The sequence below is a fragment of the Malus sylvestris genome, chromosome 10, assembly GCF_916048215.2.
Source record: "Malus sylvestris chromosome 10, drMalSylv7.2, whole genome shotgun sequence".
In the NCBI taxonomy this organism is placed as follows: domain Eukaryota; kingdom Viridiplantae; phylum Streptophyta; class Magnoliopsida; order Rosales; family Rosaceae; genus Malus; species Malus sylvestris.
Window position 1 is genome coordinate 13,721,946 of NC_062269.1, and position 26,165 is coordinate 13,748,110.

Sequence of the window (26,165 nt, forward strand, 5' to 3'; positions counted from 1 at the left end):
GAACTATTCTCTCACTCATTGTCGGCAGCCGGTGGATGGATGAATAGTACATATTACGCGCTTTCTGACAAAGCTGCCCGTAATTTCCGCAAAGCTGCCAGTTGCATGTGACGAGTGACAACACGTCTGGACAAATTGATCTTTTGAAATCCGGGGTTCGGCTCGTGGTTTCTGAGCAAGCCCAGCCTTTAAGAAATGAAACGCCTCTTTTGAGAAAAGAATCCGACTTTTGAGAAAGGAGCCCCGACTCTTCGATTTGCGAGAGGACGCTTCTTCGATTTCTGAGGAGCGCCTCTTTGATTTCTTCTTTTTATAGAGGCGTTAATTTTGTTCCACAACACACTTGAGCTCTCTCCTGTAAACACTCCCTTCTTGCACTTCCAAAATCTTAATCTGTCCGATCTCTTCTTTCTTTACCATTCTGAAAAATGTCTGGCCCTTCCGATCGTCGTTTTGACTTGAACATTGGTGAAGAGGCAGCTCCGCCTTCACCAGACAACATATGGCGCCCATCCTTCATATCCCCTACCGGTCCCCTTACCGTGGGGGATTCGGTGATGAAAAATGAAATGACAGCTGCGGTGGTGGCCCGGAACCTTGTCACCCCCAGAGATAACAGACTGCTCGCTAGACGGTCTGATGAATTGGCGATTAAGGAGTCTCTGGCTCTTAGCGTGCAGTGTGCGGGTTCTGTGTCCAACATGGCCCAACGCCTATTTGCTCGAACTCGTCACGTTGAATCGTTGGTGGCTGAAATACAGAGTCTCAAAGAGGAGATTAGAGGACTTAAGCATGAAAATAAACAATTGCATAAGCTTGCACACAGTTATGCCACAAACATGAAGAGGAAAATTGACCAGCTGCAGGAAAATGATGGTCAGATTTTACTTGATCACCGAAGGTTTGTGGGTTTGTTCCAACCGCATCTGCCTTCGTCTTCTGGGGCGGCACCGCGTAGTGAAGCTCCAACTGATCAACCTCCGATACCTCCTCCTTCCGTGGCCCCGCCGACTGCTGAAGCTCCGCCGACTACTGAAGCACCACCTGACCAATGAATGCTATTAGTTTACACATCATTGTAAAATATTTTTACTTTTATGTTTTTTATTTTATTTTTATTTTTTTAAGTGTTTTATTTTTATTTTTATTTTTTTATTTTTTATTTTTATTAAATATGTAAATTAATGTAAAAAGACTTTGTTTAACCTGCCCCCACACTTAAACTAAATAACACAAACTCACAGAAATCAACCAAATAACACAACTAACTGAACAAAACAAAATGAAAGCAGTAAAGATAAGGGTGTAAGAATGCAAATCTGATTTGGTTAGCGATTCCAAAGTCTCCCTTCGTTGAATGCTTGGGTTGCCTCCCAAGAAGCGCTTGATTTAACGTCTTTAGCCGGACGAATCTTTCCTTTAAACTCCCCTCGGCTCCAATGCATGGAATTTATCTTTTAATGGGAGGTGATACTTGAAATGATTCGGCAATGGTTTAAATTCAAGAGTGGGTGCCTGAATCATTAAAATCAGAAACATGTTAGTATAAATTAAAATTAAAATTGGAGAAGATGACTTACTTTCTTTTTCCGACACAAACTCAATGACAAACACCACATTTTTGAACATTTCCGGGACTTTGAACTTGGCCAGGTTTACTATGATGGTTGTGGCTTGTCCCGTGTCATCAAACTCAACTGCTTTGGGCTTGATTGTCTCATGCACAACCTCTTGGATGTATTCTTGATATGCTTCAACCACTTCATTCTCTTGAATCCCTTTTCTTGGTGTGCAAGGTTCTTTGAACGTTTCAATACCATCGGGAACTTGTTTTGGTGCACCAAGAATTGGGATATCACTTTGCACCTTTGGAAGAGCTTCCACAATGTCTTTTTCACTCTCTTTGATATTTGGAATCAAAAACCTACAAGGAAAAAGGACATTTGGTGGAATAATGTTAGAATGAAGTGGATTTAGAACTTCCTCACCTGAGTTGGATGACATAGGGATTTGAGGAGCTTGCAGCAAGAATTCTTCTAAACTGCCCACGTCGTCCTCCTCCTCTTCTGCTTGCAGCAGCAATTCATCCATGTTCGGGCTGTGTTTGGATAGTTCTGGGACAACTTCATCCTTCATGTCACCTTCCAAAGTGATAGCATCGTGGATTTCAAAATCTTCCTTCGAATTTTCAACAGTTGAGCTGGAGAGTTCACTTTGCTCTTGAATTTGTACCATGAATTCCATAATCTCTCCCATTTGACTCATCAATTTATCCAACTTCTTGTCTTGATTTTGTTGGTCCTGCGTCAAAGAGGTTAGTACTTGAAGAATTTGATCACTATCCATGGACATACTTGAATTTGATTGGAATTGTTGTGGGGTATGCGGTGGTGGCTGCATAGGCGTTAAATAAAACTCCTCAGATTGCTGCCAATATCCATCTTGTTGAGCCTCCTTGGCTTGATTTTGTGAGCCTTGCACCAAAGAATTTAATTCATCAAAAATTTGATTGTAATCTATTGACGAATCTGAGTTTGATTGGGCATATTGCATAGGTTTTGAATAGAACTCCTCCTCTTGCTGCCAATATCCATCTTGTTGGAATTGTTGAGGTTCCCCCCACATATAATTTGAATGATCTCTCCAAGCCGAATTGTAAGTGTTGGAAAACATGTTGTTGCTTGGTTGATCATAGCCTTGATAACCCCAAGCATCTTCGTTCACAGTGAATTGAGGATGTTGATGAGTTTGATATCCGTGCCCATAAGGCACACCACATGTAGGGACATTTTGCATTGTAGTCCTTCCGGCAATCTGTGACAATTGAGAAGTAAGATTCGCCAATTGAGCTTGAATGTTAGCAAAATCCATGTCTTACTTCTCTAGACCCTGAAATCAAAGAAAACTAAATCAAATATCAAAAGTAACACAAAACAAGGAAAACAAAACTAAGTTAGAAACTAAAACAAAAACAAACTAAACAAAAAGAAAAGAACCAAGGGATTAGCAAAGTTGCTAATCCCCGGCAACGGCGCCAAAATTTGATGTGAGAAATAAGTTAACACACAAAATTAAACCCTCTTTTTGACAATTGTAGTATAGATGTAAGTAGGGTATCGTTCTAGGCCGGGGATTAGGAGGGATTGCTAATCTATTCTAAATTAATTTAAAAATATTAAACAAGACTCAAGGACACAAAACTAGGCTAAAAACTCTAATAACTCGAACCACACTTAGAATGACTCAAAATAATGAAAACAATCAAATTAGACACTAGGAACTAAAATGGACGGAAATTGAATTAAAAGACTAACAACAATGAACACTAACTAAATAATATAATTTAATAATGGGGGGGGGTTTGGTTTTGACGAGAAGTAAATTAAACTTAAATAAATTACAGAATTGACAAAAGCATGAATTAAGGTGAAAGGATAGGTGACGGACTAGCTAGAGGGTTCTTCTCCACACATGACACATATGCAACCTAAATTGATTTTCAGTTGTTCTTTCAATAAATTGTGAATGACAATGTTCCAAGTTAATTAGGTCCGCTTAAATTAACTCTTAGATTTCCCTAGATTCATTGGATTGAATGGAATACGCATTACAACCAAATTATTCCTCATCAAAGTCCCTAACTATGGAATACGCATGATAGAGACATTCAACAAAGATCATTAAGTTCAACGGAAATCATAAACATTGACTAGGCATTCATAACTATGGAATACGCATGTTAATCCAGCCTAGAATTCACTTAACACGATTGTGGATAACAACCTTCACTACTTGTGAATATAAGTTCATAACGATTAGGTGAAATTCACTTATATTCTAGCATCAAATTCATGCATGTAAATTAAGTATGCATTCTTAATCGACATACAAAAATAAGTTATCAATCAAGCAGTTAAGCAAATTAAATCACAACTCAGAAATCACAACTGAAGGTAATCAATTCATATTACAAATATATTCATGGCTTTGAATTAACCTCTAGCCAAAAAGAAATTAGTTCCACATGTTTAACATAATTGAACAGCAAGTTAAATTAAACATGAACATAGAATTAAAAGAAGAAAGAATTCCAAACACTCTAATAGTTGCAGATTGCATAAGCACGGCACTACTCCTCCTCTCCTTCAATGGTGGCGGCACAAGGTGGTTATGGTGGTTGAATGGTTGGTTATATGGAGGAATGGATGGGGAAGGTTTAGATATGTAGGGAGAGGCAAGGGAAGGCTTGGAGAATGGTTAATTTCTGGATGATTTGAATGAGGTTGTTGCCATGGTATTTATAGGAAAAGGATGGACTTGTTTAACACAAAATTTTGGTGGAATTGAGTAGGTGAGCATGGCAAAGAGTGGGAATTGTTGGTGGGTTAGGTATTGAGTCATCCATTCACATGTCATGGTGAGTTAAGCATTGCATCATCCACTCACATGTCATGGTGATTTAAGCATTGCATCATCACTCAAATTTCTGGTGAAAGTGAATCAATGCCCACGGCATTGAAGAATTTCTTGGTTTTGAGTGAAGTTTTGGTCAATCCTTCTAGAAATTTATCCCTTCTTGCAACTTATATTTGTTTCACCAGATTTTTAGCATGTTCATAGCCTCTTTTGTCTTCAAATTCGTCCATCCTCATGCCTCCATGCTTGCACAATCCAATCTTGGCCCAAAAATGCTCTAGAATGTTCCAAATTGCTTCTTTTTGCATACTTTGACACTAAAACCTGAAATTGCACGAAAATAACTTTAAACACTATAATTATCATAGTTTAGCTAATTAAAAGCAAGAAAACAAGCTAACTAAGTCGTATAAATATGCTCCTATCAGTTACAAACTTATATTCACAAGTAGTGGAGGTCGCTTATAAACGATCGCGTTAAATAAATTCTTGGCAGGAGTTTCATGCTTATCATAGTAACGAATGCCTTGTCAATACTTATAGTTTTCATAATGCTTAATGATCTTTGATTGTATCTTTATTGTGCTGTTCACGTAAAGAAATTTTGAAGAATGCTTGAATTGTTGTATGCGCTTTCCCATCCAATTCAATAACTTAAGGAGAACTTGAAGGTTAATTTAAGCGGACTTAATTAACCTGGGGTGTTGAGTTTCATGATTGATCGAAAGAACAACTGAAAATTGGTTTATGTGCAAGTATGTCATGTGTGGAGAAGAACCTCCTAGCTAGCCTTCAATCCATTCAATTTACTCAAATTTGTGCAGATTTCATTAGTTCTTTAATTTACTTGTTTTGTTTTCAAATTCGTCAAAACCAAAACCCCCTTTACTTTAAAGTGTTTTATTAGTCAAAATCTGTTTTGATTTGTGTTTTTAGGTGTCCCAAAAGTGTGTTAGAGTCCAAATCTGCCCAGTTTGTGTTTTTAGGCAGACTTGAGCGTTTTTAGCTTGTTTTGAGTCCTTTTAGTTTGTATTGCATGTTTTGAGTCTAGTTTGGTGTTTTAAACTTAATTTTACGTTTTTAAGTCAGTTTCAAGTGTTTTAGCAATCCCTCATAATCCCCAGCCTAGAACGATCCCTACTTACATTCTTTACAACAATTGACAACAAGAGGGTTTAATTTGTGTGTTAAGTTAATTTTAGCATCAAATTTTTGGCGCCGTTGCAGGGGATAAGCAACTTTGCTAATCCCCCGTTGTTTCTTTTTCATGTCTTTTGTTTTAGTTACTGACTTTGTTTCTCTTTATGTCTTTTATTTTTACTTATGATATTTGATTTAGTTTTGTTTCCTTGATTTCAGGTACTAGAGAAGTAAGACATGGATTTTGCTACCATTCAAGCTCAATTGGCGAAATTACTTCTCAATTGTCACAATATGCCAAAGGGACCACAATGCAAAGTGTCCCTACATATGCCGAAGGGACCACATGCACACTCAGCCATGCGAAAATTACGGGCAATCTGTCGAAGATCTCTTGTGAAGTAGAAAGCACGTGAAGTGTACTATTAAATCATCCAACGGTTGCTGACAAGAGTGAAAGAATAGTACCGGTTATTAATTCCTATAAATGTCACACTTCACCCTCCATTGCAAGGCAGACATACATAACCCTTCTTCTTCTTCGAGAATGCCTTTCCAACAAACCCTCTCGAGTCACTTAGTGTTCCTTATTCCTTGGGGTACCTCTGCAAACAACTAATCCAAAGCAAAAGTATTTCATATCATGAAGGTTGAAAGCAAGAGTATCTCATATCATGCTTTCTCCCTGTCCTTCTCCTTGTTGTTGTTTTGGGACAAGGAGAAATAGAGTAATCAGCCAGCACTTGGTATCAATCTTTCGATCTGGAACCGACTGCCTGGAACCCCTTCCTGATTGCTTACCTAGCCCTGCTCTCGAGTACTCATCTTCATCATTTTATGCTTCCTCTTCGTCCACCACATTTGCCTGGGGAACAGATAAGGGAAGTGAAAATGATACCTCGAAGCATGTGGAGACAATTTGCCAATTCATCCTCAGCTAGGGACAAGGAGAAAGAAAGCAAGAGGTGGGCACTTGGAAAGATTGAAGAAAGAAACAGACCAACACCTCAACCTCGTGTCTGCCTGCTGTGCAGAAGAAACAAGCAGAGAAGAATGCAGACTGCACAATCAAATCAACCCAGCAGAAAGAGTCTGAATTGAAACCAAGGAACTCTCATATTCCTCGCTCAGAATTCCAAACCAGTTCGAGATCAAAGCTGTGGAAAGACAACAAGATCATCTATCTCCAAAACCAGATTTGCGTTCTTAAACTCTACTCTGTCTGGTTTTTACTTTGCCATACTTGTCATGTTTATTTGTTGTTTGTTTGTTTGTTTGTTTGTTTTTTGTGTGAGTTTATGCTTGAAACATTGAGGACAATGTTTGATTTAAGTGTGGTGGGGGGGGGGTAACCATTGTTTTGCATGAAATTCGTAGGAGTTTATCACCCATTACTTCTAGTGTTGTTCCTTGCTGTTTTAAGTGTTTCAGTGTGTTTTGACATAAAAATCCAAAAATCTCATAAAAATTTGAAAAATTGTTTTGAAAACCCAAAAAGAGTTGTTTTTGTATGTTTATTTGTGTCTTAGGATACCTTCCAACACAATGATGAGGATTTGGTTTTTAATTACATGACTGTTAAAGAGAGTTATAAACATGGATGAAAATTTGATTTACTCTTTGGTGTAGCTTGGTTGTGGTTATAATTTATGAATTCACATGCAATCATAAAGGAAAAATCAGTTTTGTAACATGCTTGAAAGAAGGAACTCAAATGTACGCTACAACCTTGTGAGACTTGAGCCTAAACGTTTATCTGGAGAGTTAATAATCTGTGCATCATTGTTTTCTAAAGTTGTTGCATGATCTCATTATTCTTTGCTTGGTTGCTACTTAGAAGGCGTTTCATCATTTAGTTCCAAATGCTAGAACTTATGCCTATTTCATTCAAAGCATGCTATTGATTTGCATAACACATTTTCAAGTTGAAGTTGTATAGTGACCACCAAAGCCAAATTGCCGTGCCCCTATTTCATTATGTGTTTAAGTTTAACCCCATTGAGCCTTGTTAAGCCTATGTTCTTTGTTAATCCACACTATCCTTACCTAGCCTAGTTTTAGGACCATCCATGCCCTTGTTCTTGAAGCATAGTAAAGCATGACTTAAAATGAACTCCTTTTTTTATCAATGTATTGCAGAAAGCAAGTGTGGGGGAAGTGATTCTTGTGTGTGTCTGTGTGCCAAAGTCCTTAATAAGGCACGGGTAGAAAAGAAAAAAAAAAGAGTGAAAAGAAAAAAGTTTGTTAAAAAAAGGGTTCAAAACATTGAATTCGGCCCTAAGTGTTGCATGAATCTTCCCTTTGTATTTAAAAGTTGATTATGCATTCTAAAGTGAAGTACAAGTGTCTATTTCATTGCTTTGCTTGCTATCGCTTTAAGAACGTTTGTTATTCCTATCCTTTCTTTATTAGCCATTACCCCCAAGCCCTGTTACAACCCTTGACTTCAATCTTGAGTGTTGCGTGTTTCAATTTGTGGAGTTCGAAATTGGTATGAGCATATGGTGTCACTGGTTCTCGCATCTAAGTAGTAGCATTCCATTCATGAGATCATATCTAAACATGCTTAATAACTCCAGAAAATTGCTTTCTTTGTTATAACATATGTGAGTCCTATTCTTTCGTGTTTACATTAATCTTCTCACATATACTAGTGTAGGGTGTGTAGTCAGAAAATGTGTGTGAAAATAGAGAGTATCTTGTAAGGAATTGAGCAAATTCTCTGAGGCATGTTACTACATTCAAAACATTGTTTTAATTGGTTAATTGTGAACTAGTAAGTAGTGACTGTGATTAAGTTTGTGCTCAAGTGTGAAGATAACCAAACTCTGTGGGAATGATGATTTTTAACATGTCATGTGCATTGGAAATCCCTGAGGCAAATGTTGGAAGGTTAGGTTGTGTTTTGTTTGTTTTGTTTTGTTTTGTTTCTTTTCTTTTGCTCGAGGACTAGCAAAAGCTAAGTGTGGGGGAATTTGATAGGAGCATATTTATGCAACTTAGTGAGCTTGTTTCTTGGCATTTACTTAGTTTAATTCTAGTTATTTTAGTACTTTAAGCTATTTTCGTGTGTTTGTAGGTTCAAATAACAAAGTTGGCAACAAAGTGCTATTTGGAGCACTTTGGAGCATTTTTGGGCCAAGATTGGATAGTGCAAGCATGGAGACATGAGGATGGACGTTTTTGAAGATTAGAAGGTTAGAAATCAGCATGTGTGTGTGCAAGTGTGTTGACCTACAACTACAAACACTCATCCACTACACCCATTACATCTACTCATTACCAAACACTCATCCACTACACCCATTACATCCACTCATTACCAAACATCCATCCATTACACCCATTACATCCACTCATTACCAAAACTACACCTATTACATCCACTCATTACCACAAAACACTCATCCACTACACCCATTACATCCACTCATTACCACAAACACTCATCCACTACACCCATTACATCCATTCATTACCAAACATCCATCCACTACACCCATTACATTCACTCATTACCAAATATCCATCCACCACACCCATTACATCCACTCATTACCACAACACTCATCACTACCACCTTAATTAGATGGTGGTCCTCTCCCTAGCCTATAAATACATCCACCCTTCACCATAACAAGGGGGAAGAAAACCAGAGGAGAACACAATCCACCCGTCCACCCTTCACCATAACTCACCTATGTCCATCCACCACCATAATTTACCACTCATCCATCAAACCACACCTTGTGCCGCAACAAAGAGAAAAATGAGGACTTTTGGATGTGCTTGCCATTCAAGTTGGATTGTTGGAAGGTTTTTAGGTGTTTTCTTTCTTTTGTTTTCAATGTATAAATTTGTTTATCTTTGCTTTATAAGTATGAGGAACTAAACCCCCCTTAGCTAGGGGGAATTCGAAACCATGTTCATGCTTGAAATATGATTTGATTACCTTCAGTTATGATTTCATAAGTTGTGAATTCAATTTGTTTAACTGCGTGATTGATAACTTATTCGTGTATGTTTATTAAGAGTGCACACTTAGTTTGCATGCATGAATATGATGCTAGAGTATAAGGGAGTTTCACCTAATAGTTACAAACTTATATTCACAAGTAGTGGAGGTCGCTTATAAACGATCGCGTTAAATAAATTCTTGGCAGGAGTTTCATGCTCATCATAGTAATGAATGCCTTGTCAATACTTATAGTTTTCATAATGCTTAATGATCTTTGATTGTATCTTTATTGTGTTGTTCACGTAAAGAACTTTTGAAGAATGCTTGAATTGTTGTATGCGCTTTCCCATCCAATTCAATAACTTAAGGAGAACTTGAAGGTTAATTTAAGCGGACTTAATTAACCTGGGGTGTTGAGTTTCATGATTGATCGAAAGAACAACTGAAAATTGGTTTATGTGCAAGTATGTCATGTGTGGAGAAGAACCTCCTAGCTAGCCTTCAATCCATTCAATTTACTCAAATTCGTGCAGATTTCATTAGTTCTTTAATTTACTTGTTTTGTTTTCAAATTCGTCAAAACCAAAACCCCCTTTACTTTAAAGTGTTTTATTAGTCAAAATCTGTTTTGATTTGTGTTTTTAGGTGTCCCAAAAGTGTGTTAGAGTCCAAATCTGCCCAGTTTGTGTTTTTAGGCAGATTTGAGCGTTTTTATCTTGTTTTGAGTCCTTTTAGTTTGTATTGCATGTTTTGAGTCTAGTTTGGTGTTTTAAACTTAATTTTACGTTTTTAAGTCGGTTTCAAGTGTTTTAGCAATCCCTCCTAATCCTTGGCCTAGAACGATCCCTACTTACATTCTTTACTACAATTGACAACAAGAGGGTTTAATTTGTGTGTTAAGTTAATTTTAGCATTAGAACTTTTGAAGAATACTTTGGGTTGTCGAATTATGTCATCCAATCCAATAAAACAAGGAAAATCTGAGGGTTAACTAGTGATGTCACAATTAATTTGGGGCATTGTCGTTCATAATTCAATGAAGTAGTAACTGGCAATCAAGTTGTTTGCATACATGTCATGTGTGGAGGAAAAGCCTCTAGCTAGCCCATCATCCATCTAATTTCCCAAAATTGTTTTCAAACTTGTTTTTAAGTTACAATCTGTTTTGTTATTTTAAATTCATCCAAAACAAAACCCCCCATTTACTTTCTTGTTTCAAATTGTTTTAAACTTGTTTTGTTTGTGTTTTTAAGTGTTTTGAGTCAAGCCCAAACCTTATTTTCGTCCAAAATTGTGTTTAGTGTCAGAAACTGCCTAGTTGGTGTTTTTAGGCAGTTTTGAGTGTTTTTATCTTATTTTGAGTCTTGTGAACTAGTTTTGAGTCTTTTGAATCTATCCTATCGTTTTTAAGATGTTTTTGTGTCTTTAAGTCAGTTTAGAATCAATTAGCAATCCCTCCTAATCCCCGGCCTAGAACGATCCCTACTTATACATATACTACAATTGTCACTGCAATGGCAAGGATCAAACTATACTTTGACCAATACTTTTCAAACTTCAAATTCATATAACTCCCCATCCATCTCATGAAATCATCACAATCTTCTATAGCATCTTGAATACAATAATGGACTTTGAACATTTTTGGGAAGAACAGGTTTGATGTAGGGTAATTTGTTCCGGAAAATAAGCAAGTAACTTTATAAAATACAGCAAGAAATTGGAAATCATCTCTATTTTATCCCACTCTTCCAAGGAAGGACATGAACTAAAATTAGAATCAAGAAGTGCCAAATTGAGAAAAGCACGACGATAGAAAATGGCACTATCAAGCATTGTATATGTCGAATTTCATCTAGTAGGCACATCTTATCTCAACCCTTTTTTACTACCTGCCAACCCTACTTGTGCAATGCAAGCAAAAAACTTATTTTTTTCTCCCTTCTGAACACTTTATATATTTGATGCACTCACGAACTTTCGTCACTAATCCATCAATTTCCTTTAGTCCATCTTGAATTATGATAGAAGCATATTTATGCGACTTAGTTAGCTTGTTTTCTTGCATTTTCATAGTTAGTTTGTGTTTATTATAGTGTTTTAAGCTATTTTCGTGTGTTTGTAGGTCCAATTGACAAAGTTGGCAAGAAAGTGCAAATTGGAGCATTTTGAAGCAGTTTTGGTCATCAAATGGATAGCTTATGAATGAAGCAAGATGGATGGACGAATTTGAAGTTCAAGAGGCTAGGAATGTGATGAAAAGATGAAGAAAATAAATCCAAGACAAAGAAGATAAGGAAAGAGCAAGAAACATGGAACATTATCCAAAACATTATCCAAACTGCCTTATCTTATCCAAAACCTTATCCAACCTTATCTTATCTTATCATATCCTAATCTTATCATGCCTTAAATCTAGCTGCAAGGGGACCTAAAAACCTGATTTCTAGAAGCCTTATCTATTCCTACATTGGTGCCGCATGTTTTAGGCCTTATTCTTCTAGAAATCAGCCACATAGCACTGTTTCTAGAAGTCTTTTCAAATCTGGCGCTTCCCCCTATTCTAGAAGCTCTAGAACCTGCAAACCTAATTCCCCTTGGTTTTTTATTGTTTTAACCCATTCCAATTGGTTTTAGAGTGCCAATCCTTTTCCAATGCTACCTAGGCCGTGCCTTTTCTCCCTATAAATACAAGTGCCGCAACTTTCATTCAGATCACCACCCTCTACCATCAGATCACCACACCATCCACCACAAATTCATCCCATTGTGCTACAGCTGTGCAAAGAAGGAGAAGAATGAGCCACCTGGAGCCGTGCTTGCCATTCAACATTGGATTGCTGGAGCATTCTTAGGTGTTTTCTATCTTTTATTTTCAATGTCTAATTTAAGTTATCTTTGTTTAATTATGAACATGAGGAACTAATTTCTTTTTAGTTAGAGGTGAATTTGAAGCCATGATTATATGCTTTATATGAATTGATTACATCCAGTTATTGTTTCTTGAGTCTAGAATGTGATTTGCTTATCTGAGTTATTAAAACTTGTTCACGTGTGTTGATTGAGGATGCATACTTAGTTTGCATGCATAAACTTGATGCTAGAGTATAAGGGAGTTTCACCTAATCGTTATGAACTTATATTCACAAGTAGTGGAGGCTGCTAGTCACAATCGTGTTAAGTGAATCCTTGGCAAGAGTATCATGCTTTTCATAGTTACGAATGCCTCACCAATGCTTATGGTTTTCAAAGAACTTAACGACCTTTGATATGTTTACTATCATGCTTTTCATAGTTAGGGGACTTGAGAAGGATAATTTGGTTTTGATGCGTATCCCGTCCAATTCAATGAAATAAGGAAAATCTGATGGTTAATTTGTGCTGTCACAATTAACTTGGGATGTTGTCATTCATGGTTTAAAGGAACAATATTGGAAATTGGTTTGTTTGCATATGTCATGTGTGAAGAAGGACCCTCTAACTAGCCTTTTACCCTTGTCAATTCATCAAATTCGTTTTATTAAAGTGTTTTATGCAAAGTTTTTGTTTTAAGTTTAAAATTCGTCAAAAACAATCCCCCTTTCATTAAGTCTTGTTAGTTGAGTCATAATTTGTTTTCTTTTAGTCTTTTGAGTCAAGTTAAGTTTTATTTTCGTCCAAATCACTTGTTAGGTCTAGAATTGAATCTTTTTTATTGTTTGTTGCTGTTTTGAGTTTATAGAGTCTAGTTTAGTGTTTCAAAGTCTTATTTATGTTGATTAGTGATAGGAGCATATTTATGCACCTTTGTTAGCTAGTTCTTATGCATTTTCGTTATGTTTTATTAGTTTAAGTAGTCTTTTAAGCTAGTTTTATGTGTTTTCAGGGCTTAAGGGCATATTACTTAAAATGATGCAATTTGGAGCTTTTGGAGCAAAATTGGAGCTTGGAATGAATAGCACATGCTTGGAACAAAAGGTTTGGACGAAATTGAAGATTTGAAGATTTGAGGATTCCTAGTCCAAGAAGGATTCCTAGTCCAAGGAGGAGTCCTAATTGAAGAAGGATTCCTAATCAACGAGGGATTCCTAGTTGAAGATGGATTCCGAGAAGAATGAAGATTCCTACTCAAACGAGGTTTCCTACTTGAAGTATGAAAGTTAAGCCTGAAAGTTTCCACTTTGGGTTGATCTTTCCTAAACCTAAATGGCCTTGAGTTTAAGCAATCTTAGAAGGTTCCTAAGCGTTGAAAGACACGAAGAGGGGTTCTAGAATGTTTTCTCATCCTTGCCGTGGGTTAGGGCCTATTTCTTCTTGGTTTTGGGCTTTCTAGAAGCCCTATCTGCATCCCCTAAACCTGCCGCACCTTTCCCCTTTCTAGAAAACCTTTGCCTTGCCTTGCAAGGCATTCTAGAAGGCCCATCATTTACCCTATCCATCCAGCCACACCCTAGGCCTTTTCCCATTCAAAATCTGAGTGCTTTAACCTATTTTCTGATGGATTTGGTTTCTAGAAGCCCTAATCTAATTGCCCTAGGGTTTTGGGTGCCTATATATACTCATTAACTCCCTTGGCTGAAATTACCACCTCCCATATTCATAAATCACTCCAGAAATTCACCCTTGTGCTCTGCTGCAACCTTCTACCACCATTCTCCCAAATCTCTGCCAAAAACAACCCCTTGCCGCACCACCTATCAACCTTAAACCCTTCCATACCATTCCCCATCCATTCTACACCACAAATACCACCCAAAACCTGTCCACAAACTCTCTGCCGCAACAAGGAGGAAGGAGGAATCGTGGATGCACCTGCTGCGAAGTTGGAGCGTTTTAGGTGTTCTCTTTCTTTGGATTTTAATGTCTAAATTTATGTATCTTTGTTTTGCGAGTATGAGGAACTAAACCCCCTTGGCTAGGGGGGGATTCGAAACCATGTTTATGCTTGCTATATGATTTGATTACTTATAATTGCGTTTCATAAGTTGTGGATTCAATTTGCTTATCTATTTGAATTAAACTGATTTGTGTGTGCTGGTTGAGAGTGGACGCTTAATTGTCATGCATAAATCTAATGCTATGAACTTATATTCACAAGTAGTAAAAGTTGTTGATCATAATTGTGTTAAGTAAATTCTTGGCATAAGTTTCATGCGCTTTCATAGTTATGAGTGCCTCGTCAATACTTATGATTTCCATTTAACGTAATGATCTTTGATTGTATCTTTATTATGCGCTTTCATATAGAGAACTTTTGAGGAATAATTTGATTGCGATGCGCTTTTTCCATCCAATTCATTGACATAAGGGAAATCTGAAAGTTAATTTAAGCGGACCTAATTAATTTGGAGTGTTGAGTATTCATGGTTTATTCAATTGCAATTAGAAATCGTTTTGTATGCAAGTGTGACATGTGTGGAGAAGAACCCCTTAGCTAGTTTTCCATCCCTTCAATTCAACCAAATTCGTTTTAGAATCTTTTCAATTTACAAGTTTTGTTTTTGTTTGCAATTTTCGTCAAAACCAAATCCCCATTTATTTTAAAGTGTTAGATTAGTTAGAAATCAATTTGGTTTGTGTTTTTAAGTGTCTTGAGTCAAGTTATAACCAATTTTCGTCCAAATTCTTCCTTGGTGTCAGAAATTGCCCAGAAAGTGTTTTCTAGGCAGTTTTGAGTCTTTGTTTGCTGTTTTGAGTCTTTTGGTTTATTTTGGTGTTTTAAAGTTTAGTTTTGCATTCTTTGAGTCTAGTTTAGTGTTTTAACCTTGTTTTTACGTATTTGAGTCAGTTTTCAAGTGATTTAGCAATCCCTCCTAATCCCCGGCCTAGAACGATCCCTACTTACATACTTTGCTACAATTGATAAAAAGAGGGTTTAATTTGTGTGCTTATATATTTCGCATCAAATTTTTGGCGCCGTTGCCGGGGATTAATCCCTTGGATTGTCTTATTTCAGTTTGTTTTAATTAATTCCAGATTTTGATTTTGTTTTTGTTTCTTGTTTTAGGTACTAGTTTATGACTCGGAGTTCTCATCCGATTCGTGAACACATCTTGGACTTTGACGACGATTTTGAGCGAGAATTGAGACGAAAAAGAAAGAATCCGGAGCCTAGTGAATCAAGTTCAAATTCAGAAGCCGAAGTTGAGTTTTAGGAAGAGGAACCCACGGTAAGAGTGGGTGAGGTAGAAGAAGCCATGGCACAAGACAATCGTATGATCAAGGAGCTTTCGGCTTCGGGATTGGACAATGCCGCACCTCTATGTATTCAATATCCCGCGGCTGCCCAAGGAAAGACCGAGGAATTCGAGTTGAAGTCAAGCTTGCTACAACACATTCCGAAGTACCATGGGTTGTCCATGGAGGATCCTAACAAGCACTTGAAAGAATTCGAGGTGGTGTGTTCAAGCATGACTCCAATCAATGTTGACGGAAGCATATTGAAGATGAAGGCCTTTCCCTTTTCTCTCTTGGAAAAGGCGAAAGATTGGTTGTATGAATTAGCTCCCGGAACGGTCACATCTTGGGAGAGCATGAAACGGGCTTTCTTGGAGAAGTTTTTCCCAACTTCTCGAGTCATTCTCCTACGAAAGAGGATAAGTGGAATTCAACAAGATGAAGGTGAGTCTTTTCCTACATATTATGAACGTTTTAAATCTCTTGTTGCTTCTTGTCCACAGCATCAAATGAAGGAGGAACTTCTTCTACAATACTTCTACGAGGGGCTACTACCAATCGAACGTCAAATGCTAGATGCCTCGGCGGGAGGAGCCTTGGTGGACAAGACCCCCACGGCAGCAAAGACATTGATTGCCAATCGAGCATTAAACGCTCAACAATACGAAGGTGTTGGACAAAGGAGCAACCCACGGCAACACCAAGTGAGCTGTGAGTGTGAGATATCCATCAGTTGTAGCAGAAGACCATAGGTCAAATGTCAAACAAATTCTTCTCTCAACTGTATTTAACCAATCTCAAAGTCTTATCTTTTCATCTTCAAACATCCTCAACACATGTTTCTTAACTGTATTTCTACATGGCAGTTTGATATCAGGAGATATGTATTTAAACAAAGTTCTAATGCCATCATATTCAACAAACCTAAAAGGCAAATCATGCTTAACTATAGCCTCAATCAATAGCTCACAAAAAACTAATATGGTTAAACTGAGGAGAACTCTATCCAACTTGAGATTTTTTCATATCAATGTGATGTTTTTTACTACACGTATCCATATGATTCAATAGGTTTTTCGTCCCACAATTACCATCACATACGTAAACTATCCCACTATTTTTACACTTCGCATGTTGTTTATTATCAGGACCAACAAGCAATTCTTCAAACAAAGTCCAAACACGGGATCTCTTTTGACATATCTTACCTACTCGCATACCTTTAGCCTTTCTCTTTGAAGGACTTGGTGCACTTATTGTACCTTGCGTATCACTTAGATTGAATGTTGACATTTCAATAGGCTCAGTGTTCTCTTCATCAATATCTATCTGCACTAGCCATAAATGAAAAGACGTAAATGGAAGATGCAGTTTAATTTCTACAAAAAATTTATGTCTGAAATCAAAAAGGGCAGCTTATGGTAAGTTCCCATTACACTAGAGAAAAGAAATTGAAGTCCATGTAATTTAAAGCATCTTGGGATTGCTTCTAGTGTAAGCACTTCTAGTTCCTACCGAAGCAATCCCAAACAAGGCCTCAACAATTATAGAAAACATTTACTGGCATCACTTAGATATTAAAATCTTCAAATCAATCAAACTCCACCATAGAAACTATGACTCCTTACTTTAGCTTGTAATTTAACTTAAAAGAATTATTTGGAATCTATCCATGATCCCACTAGAGCTACCATAAATCGAAAGAGGATATAAAGGATTCTCTAATGCTCTATCATATATCATATACAATGTAATAACAAGAGTACAATCAACTCGAGAACAACCACATGATTGGCATAAAAGATGTACAACATTAAATTAAATCATGCAGTCCTGTATACACCAACTTTTGTGTGGGAAGTAGAAGACTTCCCAACTTCTGTGTCAACAAATACGTATCTCTATAAATTTGCATAGATATATCAGAGCATGTTACTACTTAAGTTATTATGAAAAATTATTTAAATCAACCCATATATATAGGGTTTCTAAAATATGAGGCCAAACCTAGCTGTAACATCAACACGAACCAAATGAATCTCCAATAGACCAAAGAGTAGTCAACCCATTCATGCAACCAAATTACAACTCAAAAAAAAAAAAAAGGGTCCATCTGAGTATAAGGTGCCATGATTAATCGACAAAGAAAAATCATCAGAATCTATGTTCTCTTTACCCAGATTGCGTCCTATCTCTGCAATCCAATACCATGTTTGAACCAAAATTTCCAAAAATTTAGAACTAAAAACATCTTGAAACCGGGATAATAACCCGAAGAATCAAATGCAACAAACTAAAACAAACTATTATATATATTTTTCCTAAAGCAAGTCATGTCCTCTGAAATTCCAAATTCAAAAGTGAAGTGCTTTTGTTCAGGACCTTTCCTCTTAAGATCACCAAGCCCTCTCAAATGAGTTTTACTATAGAAGCTTTCAATGTACACCCAGGGGCAAAGATAGAATGCTCATTGGGAATGCAATGCATTATGCACACAACCAAAATGACATGGCAAAAGGCCAACTAAGAGCACAAAAGAATTAGGAAGCATCACAGGTGAAGCAATTGCGTAGGGAACCCATCTGAACATGTCTACTAAAGGGAAGAGCCTTCTTGGAAGTTTGACCAGGATTCATATGCTGTTAGTAGATTGATCACCTTTCAATCTAAACAGGAACCCAAATATTAGATATGGACATTAGCTCAAATATTATATTAGTTTGGGTTCCAGAAAATAAGCAAATATTAGCTCAAATATTTGGCCACTTTAAAAGTGAAGTACTTTTGTTCAGTATTCGTAAGTGATCAAGGCCACCAGTGGTGGTTTTTCTGATAAAATGCAAAAACAACAACATCATATGTCCTACGATTTGTTAAACATAATGCAAAGACCTAATCAATGCAAAAGCAACAGACATAATGCAAAAACAACAACCCAATTCCAATCCAAAAACCAACCAAAACAAAGCAAACTCAATACTTTTAACTTCATGGGGGTGAATTAACAGCTCCAATTTACCCAAAACTGGAAATTTTAATTGGAGAATATACAAATGAACAAAATTTACACAAAACCCATGAACAAAAAGCAAAACCCAATATCCAAAACACAACCAAAAAAAAAAAAACCCGAAAAGGGTCGAATCTAATCTGCAAAGACCACCTAAAATCAAGCTTAAGTAAAATCTGAGAAAAAATAGATGAATCTAATCTGCAAAACGAAAAGTAATCGAAATGAAAGAATAGGTGGAAGGGAATCAGAGCTTACCAAAGAGAGAGTGGTGGAGTTCAGTAAAATTTTTTAGGGAAGAGAATGAGGGAGATAACCGTAGCCAGAATGGAGTACAGCGATCTTTCAGTCTCAAAAAGCAACGAACGGCGTGTTAGGCAGCGACTAGCGACTAGCGAGAGAGCTAGGAAACTGAAGGTTTTGGAAACTATTGAAATTACACAAAAGTCCTTACTAATGGGTGTTAACGGGTGGTTAACGGGTTTTGCGGGTTCACCAAAACTGACCCGTTATTTAACGGGTGATTGACGGGTTGACTCATTAACCACCCGACCCGTTTATCGCCCACCCGAATACTAATTTTAACAGGTCGGGTTAACGGGTTGGGTTAAAAATGCCAGGCCTATTCCGAAGTCCTCAGGTAATTGTTGTTATACTTTTAATATGAATAGTGATGATACTCTATCCGAATGGATCATTGACTTCGGTGCCACAAACCATATGACTTATGATCCCACTGATTTAGCTTGTGATACCATTTCACTTCGACGTAATATTACTAATGCTAATGGAGTCACCTCACCGGTAACTGGTGTTAGCACCATACGCCTCACGCCCACTCTCTCTTTGCCTCATAAATTACTTGTACCTTCACTAAAGCATAAATTGATGTCTCTTGGCCAAGCTATTGAACAATTGAACTGTTGTGTGCTAATGTATCCAAAGTTTTGTCTTATACAGGATATTCTCACGAAAGAGATAATTGGTCATGGTACTAAAATGGGATCTCTATTTTGTGGATGATGTCAGTATAAGACAGGCCAATCTCGCCCAATAAGCTGTTGATCACAAGCGGCGTCAGATATGGTTATGGCATCACTGTTTGGGTCATCCATCTTTTAGTTATTTGCAGCATATGTTTCCTGATTTATTTGTTGGTTGTTCGGTTTCAAACTTTAAATGTGAAACTTGCATACTTGCCAAGAGTCAACGTGTTTCTTATTCGTTGAATTCTAATAAAAGTGTTATTCCTTTGGGTCTTGTTCATTCGGATGTTTGGGGACCATCTTCGATTACTACTTCATCTGGTATTCGGTGGTTTGTAATGTTCATAGATGATTGCACATGAATGACTTGGTTATATCTTCTTAAGCATAAAAGTGATGTATTGTTGGTTTTTAAGACCTTCCACACCATGGTTCAAACATAGTTTTATACTAAAATACGAATTTTGCGTTCTGATAATGGCAGTGAATATGTTAATAATGATTCCTCACATTATTTAACTAATCACGGAATTCTTCACGAAACTACTTATCTTTAGACTCCTCAACAGAATGGGGTGGCTGAGCGGAAAAATCGCTATCTCTTAGAAACGGTTCACTTACTCTTGGTTGGGGCACATGTTCCCCGCTCTTCTTGGGATGTTGTTGTTCAAACTTCCACTTATCTTATCAACCGACTGTCATCTAAAGTCCTGGATTTTCTTACCCCTTTACAAGTCTTTGCTACATTCGTGCATCTACCATCGATTTTGGTACTCCCACCTCGAGTTTTTGGATGTATTGTATTTGTTTATCTTCATAAAAATCAATGGACAAAACTTAACTTGTGTGCTCTTCGTTGTATTTTTATGGGGTACGGACTCCATCAGAAAAGGTACCGTTGCTACCATCCTTTTTCTCATCAAATGTATGTTACTATGGATGTTACTTTTTCCGAGTCCGAGATGTATTACCCTTCGGATTCTTCCAATCCTCATCCTTAAGGGGAGACACAGCATGATGAGAAGGATTAGACCATGGATGCTACTATTAATCTTCTGCTAGCACTAGCCAAGCTAGCAGCCAAGCCTATAGTGTCTGCGTTGCTAGCCCAGCCAATAGAAGTCGTAATGTGGCCCACATAACCAACGGCAGACACGATAATGCAGTCCTCACCCATGGCAACAGTGTTGCCACTTGTCAATTTTGAGACTTCTACTGATACTACTCCTTCCTCGTCTCCAAATATAATACCACCAAATGACCATACTCCTAAGAATATTCATGAGGTAAGCTCTACTATCCTTGTTGATGTATCCGTTGTTCCAAATTATCAATTACCTTTCAGGCACAACCGGGGAAAGCCACCCAATCGATATTCACCGGAAACAACGAAGGGCTCTAAATACCCCATTGCCAACTATGTGTCATCACAAAAATTATCAAAACCCGGCAAAGCTTTTGTACAACAAACATCCAATGATAGCACACCAAGTTCATTGAATGAGGCACTATCTGATGATCGATGGACCAAGGCAATGAAGGAAGAAATGGCTGCACTTCTGAAAAATCAAACATGGGATTTAGTTCCACTACCCCGAGGAAAAAAGAGAGTTGGGTGTCGATGGGTTTACACCATCAAGTACAAAGCTGATGGGTCTGTTGAACGATTCAAAGCAAAATTGGTGGCCAAGGGATACAGTCAGACGTATAGTGTTGATTATGCAGAGACATTTTCCCTGATAGCAAAGATTACTATGGTAAGATTATTGCTTTCATTGATGGCCAACTTAGATTGGCCATTACAACATTTGATGTGAAAAATGCTTTCTTACATGGTAATCTTAAAGAAGAAGTGTATGTGGATATTCCAGCTAGTTATTCATCGATTTTACAACCCAAAGTAGCATGCAAGTTGAATAAAGTGTTGTATGGGTGAAACAATCACCTCGAGCATGGTTTGGCAGGTCCGGACGGGTATGAGGAAATATGGGTTCAGGCAGAGCAATTCCAATTATACACTTTTCTTGAAACGTCGAATAGGGAAATTGACGACACTTATTATTTATGTGGATGATATGATTGTTACAGGTGATGACAAAGAGGAAATCTCAAGGCTCAAAGATTACCTAGCAACCGAGTTCGAGATGAAAGATCTTGGTGGTTTGAAATATTTCTTAGGAATAGAAGTAGCTCGATCTAAATAGGGTATATTTCTGTCCCATAGTCCAAATTCACCATCTTGCTGTGCACCCTGATCAAGTTCCTACTAACAGAGATTGTTATCAAAGGTTACTTGAGAGGTTAATTTATTTATCTCACACCAGGCCTGATATTGCATATGCAGTAAGTGTTGTTAGTCAGTTTATGCCTTCTCCGAGTGATACACGTATGGGTGCGATTGAACGCATCCTACGATACCTAAAGTCTTCACCGGGTAGAGGCATCATGTTTTCCAACAATGATCATTGTCGAATAGAAGGTTACACAGATGCAGATTGGGTAGGAAACGTTACTGATCAACAGTCCACATCTGGTTACTTTACATTTGTCGGAGGAAATTTAGTGACTTGGTGGAGTAAGAAACATAACATGGTTGCTTTATCAAGTGCAGAGGCGGAATACAAGGGTATGGAAAAAGGAGTATGTGAACTTTTATGGCTTCAGAGGTTACTTGCTGAGCTCGGGTATCCTTCAAATTCAGCCTCGGATTTGTTTTGTGATAATAAAACAGCTATCGATATCTCATACAACCCAATCCAACATGATCGCACGAAACATGTGGAAGTTGACAGACACTTCATTAAGGAGAAGTTGGATGGGAATATTATTCAATTCCCGTTCGTAAAGTCAGAGGTTCAATTGGCGGATATCTTAACTAAAGTTGTTGCAAGTCAAGCATTCTACAACTCTCTTGTCAAGTTGGGCATGAACGACATTCATGCACCAACTTGAGGTGGAGCGTTGGAGAGTTGACCTTTTGTAATTAGTTTAGTTACCTATTTGGGTTCTTGTAATCAGGTTGTAATTAGGAAAGATGTTATTTGATGTTTCTTTCCTTGTAAATCAATCTTGTACATTATATATTTTCCTCCTTGTGGAGAAGAATGATATCAGAAAATTAAACCCCAAAATAAGCCCTAATTAGCAAAGATAATGTTTCTCTCCAACTAGGATTCCTCTTTCTTGTGTAATTCCTTACATTCCAATCCTCAGTTTTAATTTCTCCAGATTTTAACACATGTTTAACACCTTTTAAATAGAAAAAAAGGTCCAGCCCATATACTATCCACGCATGCTATCCAATCCAAGTCCAATTTGCTCCAAATTGCTCAATTTGACTATTTATTGTCATTTTTACCAACTTAACCTACAATAATACGAAAATAACTTAAATTACTATAATAAATGAAAATTTAAACAAGTAAATGCAAAAAAAATAAGATAACAAAGTCGCATAAATATACTCCTGATCTGGATAACTTTACTTGTTTGATTGAGTAGTTCCATTGGATTAATTTAGGATTGAGTAGTTCCATTGGATTAATTTAGTTAATTTGATGAATTTGTGACAAAAAATACTAGTTAAAAATATTGGTCATAACTTTGCAAACCAAATCTTGTAAGCCAAAGTTGTTCTCACTGTAAAGCATATTGAGAAGATAGATGGTAGGGAGGCCGCTATGATTGGGAAATTGAAGCGAGTGTTTGGCTAGCGATTCGAAGAAATAGGGTAGGAATAATGCAGTTCATTGTAGAGTTTTGAGCTTATCTTCCAAAATTTCTTTACATTAAGCAGGGTTTCACTTGAATGGAGATTTTAAGGAAAGGATATAGATTGATCCTTCTGAGAGATGAATTCGTAATGCTTCTTAAATGTGGGCTGTCAGCCTGTCAGGCATAGTTTATAGACATTTTACTGCATCGAGATTCTGCTTCCGAAATGCATATGAACCACTCAATTCTTTTGCTGCCTACTTGTTGTAGGTGTATATTATCAGACCAAATTTTTTAAACGACATGGATTGCACTATTGGTCTTATGAGATTAGATGCTTCTATTAAACCCGTAGATATTGGTAAGCTGTTTCAAATTTTTTTTTTTGTTATTTTTCTAATAGGCTTGAAATTCATAACTATTACTTTCTCTGGCCCCAAATCTTATAACTGAATTCATGCAGCAGAAATTATAGCATGTGAAAGGGAAGAGATGGAGAATTCGGAAACTATTCCAGAGGATAACGCAATAGCCTTTGATGCAAAGTCTGGTTCGATATGATAGCAGATCAGTCTGAAAATGATAGTGAACATCATGATTTTGAAGTTCTGGATGGACTTCGACTTTCAGAGCCTGACGTTGCTTTCAAAGAAGTGAAAATCATGAAGAAATTCAATGTTCTCATCAATGATTTAAACATAGATTCTGAGTTCTCAAAACTGCTACTAACCAAGTACTATGATCTCTTCTGCAGTAAAAAATCATTCCATCGTCAACTTCTTCTCGAGGGTCTAAAGTGCAAACTGGTCTCTGGAGCAATTTCTGAGATAATCAACATTGCAGATGCCATGAAGTCCTGCAGTGTTACGACATTAGAAGGTAATTTTTACACTTGGGATAAGACTTTGAGAGCCTTTGAGGGTTTAGGCATGAACATCTTCCTGGGTGCTCGTCTGGACCAGTTTGTGAGTCTTGCTTCATGATCGAAAAGATTTAAAGAGGCTATAGAGTTAAAAAGGGACCAGCGTAAGAAGAGATGAGGTGCTTGGAGGCAAAGCTTTTGGTAGTAAAAGCGGCTGTGAATAGGCTTGACTCTGAGATTGTTGAGAGTCTAAATACAAGTTTGGAGAAGCTCGTGTTCCAAGAAGTGTGTAAAGCCCCTTGGTGATGAGAAGCCTTCAATTCCTCAAAAGAGAATGAAAAGGCTATTTAATATTTTATCACAACAAAAAAAGTTAAGAGTAGTAATGTAATTTTACAAAACAAAATTTTGTTGTTTTATGTCAAGCATTACGTACAGGTGATTTTAATATTTCTAATTTTAAAAAATTAAAAAAAAAATCAAGCCTCTGTCCCTCTCTCTACACTCCTGATATCTCTCTCACTCCCTTTATCTCTCCTTCAATTTTAAAAAATAAAAATAAATAAAAAAATTTCACACACTGTGTGTGGGTATATACTAGTTAACTATTAATGTAATGTGCTGGGTGGCGGGTGGCTTATCTAAGTTGGGGATATTTTCTTTTTAACAATTATGTTGTAGAACTCAATGGATAGTACTAATATATTTTTGTGAGAAATGCTAAGAAGATTCTTTTAAAGTGAGACTCTCTATGGACTTTTTGTCATCTCATGTTTATGGCATAATATTTTATAATGTTAACACGAAAATTAATGTTAAACTGTGAGGTGGCTGAGAGTCGACTCACAAAAAAAAGTGGCAAAAAGTTGGTTTGCTTGAGTTTGAACAGTAGTTAAGAAATTTGTTAGATTTCAACTTTTTTAAATGAACTTGTGATGCGATATAAAATAGCACACAAACTTAACTCTCTTTTTGATAGTTGTAGTATATGTAAGTAGGGATCGTTCTAGGCCGAGGATTAGGAGGATGCTAATCTACACAAATTTAACTCAAAAATACAAAACTAGACTCTAGTGACTCAAAACTGCCCAAACTGACTCCAAACAACACAAAACAAACAAATTGACTCAAAACAGAAACTAAAGAGTGATTTGGACGAAAATTAAACTAAAACAACTAAATTGTAGAAACAAAGTAGGTTTGGACGAAAATTGGGTGAAAGGCTAGCTAGAGGATCCTTCTCCACACATGACACATATGCATACAAATCGATCCAGTTATTATTCCTATAAACCATGAACAACAATGCCCCAAGCTAACTGTGAACTGCACAAATTAACCATCAGATTTTCCTAAATTCATTTAATTGGACTCAGCGACGCAGCCAAATTATTCGTATCAAGTTCCCTTCACGAACTGCATAATAGAGATACATATCAAAAATCATTAAGTTCTATGAAAATCATAAGCATTGACAAGGCATACTATGAACTGCATGATACACCTGCCAGGAATTTACTTAACGCGATCGTAACTAGCAACCTCCATTACTTGTAAATATAAGTTCATAACTATTAGGTGAAATTCCCTTATATTTTAGCATCAAATCCCTGCATGCAAACTAATTATGCATCCTCAATCAACACACAAGAATAAGTTATTAATCAAATAGATAAGTAAATTGCATTCACGGTTTATGAAACAATAACTGGATGTAATCAATTCATATCACACATATGTTCATGGCTTTGAATTCACCTCTAGCTAAAACGAAATTAGTTCCTCATGTTTGCACTTAAACAAAGATAACTTAAATTAAACATTGAAAACAAAACCTGCAAAGCTTCAACATTCTTTATATTTTTTTTCTTTGAATTTCTCTCTAAAAGCTCTCTGAAAATCCCCCCCAAAACCTGCAGCACA

General features: G+C 37.0%; 1 pseudogene; it reads left to right on the forward strand.

Annotated features, from left to right (window-relative positions):
• The first annotated feature begins 23,474 nt into the window (after positions 1-23,474).
• Positions 23,475-24,548, forward strand: LOC126584257 (B3 domain-containing protein Os01g0234100-like; annotated as a pseudogene).
• The last annotated feature ends 1,617 nt before the right edge of the window (positions 24,549-26,165 follow it).